Source organism: Trachurus japonicus, chromosome 1, assembly GCF_045865225.1.
Source record: "Trachurus japonicus isolate A0001 chromosome 1, Traja_1.0".
In the NCBI taxonomy this organism is placed as follows: Eukaryota; Metazoa; Chordata; class Actinopteri; order Carangiformes; family Carangidae; genus Trachurus; species Trachurus japonicus.
The window spans coordinates 14,176,239-14,183,403 of record NC_140907.1 but is presented as its reverse complement, the minus strand read 5'-3'; positions in this window follow the sequence as shown (position 1 = coordinate 14,183,403).

Genomic DNA, 7,165 nt, shown 5'->3' with positions numbered 1-7,165 from the left:
TTTTTTTATTTTTTTAAAAACAAAAACGATCTGGTGCTTATACATAACTGCTAACGCTATTTTTTTCTTATGTAACAGGCAAGCAGGTCAGCAGCAAAAACAGACTATCGCTGAAGAGGGGCAGGGGCAAGGAGAATAATGAACCCCATCTGACGGGTTACTGTGAGTGTTTTGGTTTTTAGTTATTTATTATTACTATTTTTTATTATAATTTTTCACCCAGCATCTACAAGCCACAGATTATGTATGCCTAACAACTCTTTTCTATGTTTTTTTAACAGGTCAGAGAAGAGGCAAGAACCAGGACCCGCTTACAAATATAAATTGGGCTTTAGACCAGCTTAATAACGCACCCTATTCAAGTCAGAGGTATGTAAAAATGTACATTTGCAACCATTGTATGCTTATTATTATTTTCTATCTTTTAATGCGTTTTTAAAATTTTATTTATTTATTTATTTTTGCACAGGGATGCTGCAGAATTGTCGCATAGTCAACCGATCCTTGTGGCACCGGTGACGTCGACACCCGCTGCGCGTACGGAGGAGGAGGAGGAAGAGGAGGAGGCAGAGGAGAGAAGTCTGCGACTATACGGAGGAGCACAGCGTTATGAGCCAGAAGACTACTACTTTCCCAGTAGGTGCATCAGTCCTATACCACGAGTGACCACAGCCATCCCACACACATTGTTAGACGATAACACTGTGCTACCAACCCAGCTTAATGCATTAGACCTGCGGGTTGGAAACCAGTACGATGCAATTGTTGAGGATGTGTTAGCAGAGAACCCATATCTTTTTAATTCATCAGAACTGTCCTTACCATCGCATCAGCCGGTAAGGGATACACACAATAACTCTGCGGCCCAGCACAACTCCGTTTTACAAGATCAGATAAATGCGCAAAGTCAAATTATTACCGCTCTGTTAGACGCACAAAGCAAACTGCAAAGGGAGGTGAAAAATCTAAAAAAAGCAAACAGGGTAAATAACATAGACCGTTTAACCAGGGTAATTCAAAACAGGTGCACACAGGAGGAGCGTAGAACTAGGTCAAATGAACGTCTCACCCGACAGGCACTAACTCTCGCGACAGAAGCATTGCAGGGTGTTAGGACAGCAACGCAACAGAATGCAGATAACATAGATCGTTTAACCGGGGTAATTCAAAACAGGTGCACACAGGAGGAGCGTAGACATTTCACAAATGAACGCATGACACAACAGGCACTAACTCTTGCGACAGAAGCAGCTAGGGGTGTAAGGACGGCATCGCAACATCTGCATTCCCTGGCACGTCGTTAACATACAGTAAATAATGTCTCCGCCCAATAAGATTCCAAAACTAGCTGGAGATGATTTTTGGAATCCACACAGTGATGAAGATCACGACTTGATCTTCGAGCGGTATTTGCAATCTCTTCAGGCATCTATGTATGAGTTGGACCAGTATGACCAAACACTAAGGGTAAATGCATCCACATCTGAACAGTTTGACAATGACGAACACACACACAGTATTCAAACGGTACCTGATAATACAGTACCCCGCAATACAATTTCAAACAGCAGCCATGACATTTTTGCCAGCAGCAGCAGCAGCAGCAGCAGCAGCAGCGACATTTTTAGCAGTAGCAACAGTAGCGATACCCACGGTCACTTAGATGTGCTGACAGGGAGTGGGCCTGTAGATGTGAGGGAGATCAGACCTTTTAATGCACTACAACTACACCAGCGTGTCGATATGAGATCTGTACCCACTGATCATCCGGAACAGATCCCAGCATTAATTAGAGAACGACTCTCTGGTATTATTGCGCAAGCCTTAGAAATTTCTCAGCCTGGCAGTGTTTTAAATGTAGTGTTGAGAGGTCCATCTCTTGCGTCCGACGTACACACTTTGCTCCACGAGCGCGATAATTACTGCCAAGACCTGTTTTTAGAGGCGGTAGCACAGGCTGTCCAGAGTAACGATGACTCCTTGACAGACGATGCGTTGGAATTTGTGGTTACTGTAGCGCAGAACCGTAGCGGTGCAGGTCGTCTGAAGCTGGGGAGCATTTGCTATGATCAAATATTGGCGAAAAAAGGCAATCACCTGTATAACCCAAACAACTGTGCACGGGACAACAATTTATGTTTTGCACTGTGTCTAGCACAGGCATCCGATGCCTCTGCATCTAACAGCGATAAACTGGCGCATGCCAAGCGGCTACATGCGGCTGCGGGTCTAGACCTTATGCAGCCAGTGTCATTCTCGGATGTGACCAAATTTGAAAGCCAATTAAACGCTAAAATAGTCATATTCCACCATGCAGAACAGCGTAAACGGGTTCTGTGCTTCCAGACCAAAGACGTCCCACACACTAAAACATTCTGTCTTTACCTACACGACAAACACTTCTATTTGATAACAAATTTAAAGGGTTTTTTCGGCTCTGGTTACGCGTGTAATTACTGCTATAACACGTACGAGTCACCTCTGATGCATAACTGTAAATATTTATGCAACGTCTGCTTCACACATTGCGGGGAGAGGGGGGTAACACACTCCACACTGAAATGCACCGACTGTAAACGCATTTGTAAATCTGACACATGCTATAGTGAGCACAAAAAAATTGAAAAAACACACGGTTTGATCCCCTGCGATACGTTAAAGTACTGCAATACTTGCGGCCGGCTTTATAAAGTAGGTATAAAACCACATCTCTGCAGGCCGCCCCATTGTGAACACTGTAAGGAGTGCATTACAAACGGGGATGCGGATCATTTATGCTACATACAGCCGCTTGATAAAAAAGAACCAGAACAAAAATACATCTATTATGATTTTGAAACACGATATAACTCGGGTAAGCATGAGGCGTGTTTTGTATGTGCTATAGATACAACCGGAGCAAAGTTTTGTTTCAACACTTCAAAGTGCGTTTCAGCATTTGTCAACCACTACAGACGGCCAAAATTTCGCGGCTATACATTTATAGCGCACAATGCATCGGGTTTCGATAATTACATACTGCTCGAACACTTTGTTAAACAAGGCATAGTCCCCTCAGTCACCATGCGCGGTAGCCGTGTTATACACATGTACGACGCTCAGTACAGACAGAGATGGATCGATTCATTCAGCTTCCTGCCAATGCGATTAGCAAAAACCCCCGACGCTATGGGTTTTCGGGATCTGATGAAGGGCTATTTCCCACACACATTTAACACAAAAGCAACCGAGTTTTACGACGGCAAATACCCCGACCCCTCGTATTATGGTGTTGATAAAATGCGCCACGATGATCGCCAAAAGTTTATGGAGTGGTACAGCACCGTTTGTAATGACCCATTTAACCTACAGGCTGAGATGCGCAAATACTGTGTTAACGATGTGGAAGTGTTGAAAAAGGCGTGCACCATCTACCGTGACACATTTTTACAGTGTACACAGATAGACCCATTTTCCTTTGCCACACTGGCATCGAGCTGCATGGGCGTCTACAAAACATTGTTTCTCCCCAGAGACACAATTGCACTCACTTACGACGGCGCATATGTAAAACAAAACAAAACATGTTCAAATGCATCGATTCAGTGGTTGGAGTATGTTGCACGGTCTGAGAACATATTCATTAAACATGCGCTTAACGGTGGTGAACAGAAAGCAGGGCCCTACTTTGTAGATGGGTACTGCGAGTCCACAAAGACATGTTATGAGTTTGCAGGATGTTTCTACCACGGGTGTGTCATGTGCCACGTGGAGAGTGATGTAAATCCTGTGTCTAAGCTATCATACGGCTTGCTCTACCAACAGTTCAGCGAACGGGTGACAGCTTTAAAATCACAGCATGGCATGAATGTGGTTGTGATGTGGGAGTGTGACTGGTCTGGGTTGTGTAGGGAGGATCAGGCTGTCAAAGATTTTCTGTCCACATACAGAAAACCTGAGCGCCTGAACCCCCGCGATGCTCTTTTTGGAGGCCGGACAAACGCTATGAAGCTGTACCACAAGGTAGAGGCTGGTGAAAAAATTCAATACTATGATTTCACCAGCCTCTACCCAACTGTACAGGCCAAAAAACAGTACCCCACCGGCCATCCTCAGGTCATTCATACTAACTTTTGCAGCATTGATCAGTATTTTGGCTTTGTTAAATGCACAGTGCTTCCGCCCCGGGGCCTTTACCACCCGGTTTTGCCGTACAGAGCGCACTCTAAACTGATGTTTCCCCTTTGCCGCACCTGTGCCGAGGAGCTCAACCAATTGTGTGAGTGTCGCCATAGCGACAGTGAGAGACAGCTCTCTGGTACCTGGGTGTCCTTTGAGCTGCAAACAGCTCTCGAAAAAGGATATCGCCTGGTGTGCATTGATGAGGTATGGCATTTTCCAAACAAGACAGACACATTGTTTAAAGATTATGTCAAAACTTTTCTGAAATGCAAGCAGGAAGCATCTGGCTATCCTCAAAATGTTACAACCCCTGAGGATCGGGAGAAATACATTGCCGACTATTATGAGAAAGAAGGCATCCGGCTAGACCCCGACAAGATATGCTACAACAAAGCGGTCAGGAGTTGTAACAAACTACTCCTGAACTCTCTCTGGGGCCGCTTTAGCATGCGCACAAACATGGCTACCTGTGAACTAATTACAGAACCCGAGCGATTTACACAGCTCATGTTTAGTGATCATTTTAGCGTGAACCAGTTCTGTTTCATTTCAGACGAGGTGGCTATGGTACAGTGGTCTCATGCTGACGGCGCTGCGGCTCGGGTAAAAGATGTGAATGTGTTTATTGGGGCCATGACAACTGCTTATGCCCGCCTCATGCTGTATGATGTGTTGGACAAGTTAGATCATAGAATAATGTACTGCGACACTGACTCGGTTATTTTCACAAGCCGACCTGGTGAGTGGGTGCCACCCACAGGTCCATACCTGGGTGATCTCACAGATGAACTGGAGGACGGTGATTTTATCACAGAGTTTGTGTCTGGGGGGCCCAAATGTTACGCCTATTACACACAGAATGGCAAATCACAGGTTAAGTGTAAGGGCGTGACCTTGAATGCTGTTAACTCTAAAGTTGTCACCCCGGAGTCGCTGAAAGGTCTGGTTCAAGCGTTCACCACCAATAAAAACACTTCCACATCGTTGACGGCCGTGTCAGACACCATCAAACGCGATAAAAAGAAATTCCACCTCAAAAACGACACAGTTGTTAAAAAAGTGCAGGTTGTGTATAACAAGCGTCGTCTGCTCCCAGACTATAGGACTCTCCCATACGGATTCTAAAAAAAAAAAAAAGAAATGGATCAGGGGTTTGACCACCGATTACAACATCCTTTTAGCTTGGTCGTGAGTGGCCCCTCCAACTGCGGAAAAACATTTTTTGTCAAGGACGTCATTGAAAATGCATCACGTGTCATCTCAGATCCTATCCAAAACATTGTCTATGTTTACTCGTGTTGGCAGCCGATGTACGACAAACTATTGCAGGTCGCAGAGATCAACTTTGTAAATGGCTTGCCTGACTCCCTATGTGATGATACGTTGCTGCCACCTGAAAAAAACAATTTACTTGTCATCGACGATTTAATGAACGACGCCAGCCAAAATATTGAGGTTCAAAATGTTTTCACAAAATATGTTCATCATAGGAATCTCAGCTGTATTTATCTGGTTCAAAATTTATTCATCCAGGGCAAATCTTCCCGCACTATAAGCCTAAACACAAATTATATTGTTTTGTTCAACAACCCACGAGACAAATATCAAATTTCATTACTGGGCAGGCAGATGTTTCCGGGGAACGCAAAGTATTTTTTGGAGGCTTTTAATGACGCCACCTCTGTCCCTTATGGGTATTTGATCATAGATTACAAAGCCAAGACTCCTGATCATTTAAGGCTCAGAAGTGAGCTGCTGTCAGACAGACCGGTTGTGTACATCCCTAAAAAGAAAAACAGATGACGTTGACGCGTATTCAAAAAACCCTCCCTTTGTTGGAGCTGCTATATAAAGCATCTCCTAAGATGAGAAAAGTCATTCTAGTCCAGTCTGGGCCTGAACTTATCCTTTCATTATGTGAAATAGCCCTAAATGTTTTGAACGGGAATATACCACTGACTAGACATCAGTTCAACCGGCTTAAAAAGAAAAAAAAAGAGATTAGGTTAATTGCAGATAAAAAGGTAAAAATTGTCAGAAAAAGAAAATTAGTGAACCAGTCCGGGGGGTTCTTACTGCCATTATTAGGAGCAGCGTTACCCTTCATTGTAGATCTCGTTCGGAGGAAGTAGAGCTGTTTTTTTTTTTGTTTTTGTTTTTGTTTGTTTGTTTTTTTTTGTTTGTTTTGTTTAAAATGGAGCACACGCATAAAATGTTCCTAGTTCCTCAGCAACAATTGGATATGATTAAAAATCGTGAACACCCTCCGGAGTCTATAAGAAGTGCAGCGCAGAATGAGTTGGATAAGGCCATGGTTGAGGTGTTGGAGCAGCCTAATGTAAATCTGTATGACAAAGCGAAAAAATATGCATCCATCCTTCAAAGATATCTAACACTGGTGAGACAAGGCGAACAGGAAAAAACGGTGTTGACACTTTCGATCCCCCAGGCCGAGTCAGCTGTTGCCCCCGGCAACACTGCCTCCGCTGGCTCTGTGCATGACACGACACAAACACAAGCCGGTAGAGACAGAGTATTGGATGTGTTAAAACACATGCCTCAAAAAAATAGAAAAAATGCAGAGCTTATTTTGGATGTGTTGTCAAACTCTTCAGATGTGGTGTCCTGGTCGGACCAGGGAGAAGTGTCCATCAATAACAAACCGATAATTGGTTCACATGTGTATGATCTGGTTAAGAGCGTCACAGCTCCCTACAACGTCTCTGACGCATCGAGACCCAGGGGTTGGTATTCTTTTCTAAACACACTGGCTGATTTAAACTTACCTTTGTCGGTTATACCAAACACCCGTGTCCGCAGTGCAATTGCAGATATTAAACTCCGTAATGACGATCACAGCACCAGCTCAACCCCTGATCGGCTCATTACAATGTCAGACAATAGGTTGACAAGGAGAAGTAGAAACAGAACAAGCAGTAATTCATTCGATTCTACCGCATCCCCCCTCTTTTATAGGACCCCTATATCTGGTTCTGGGGGTTGG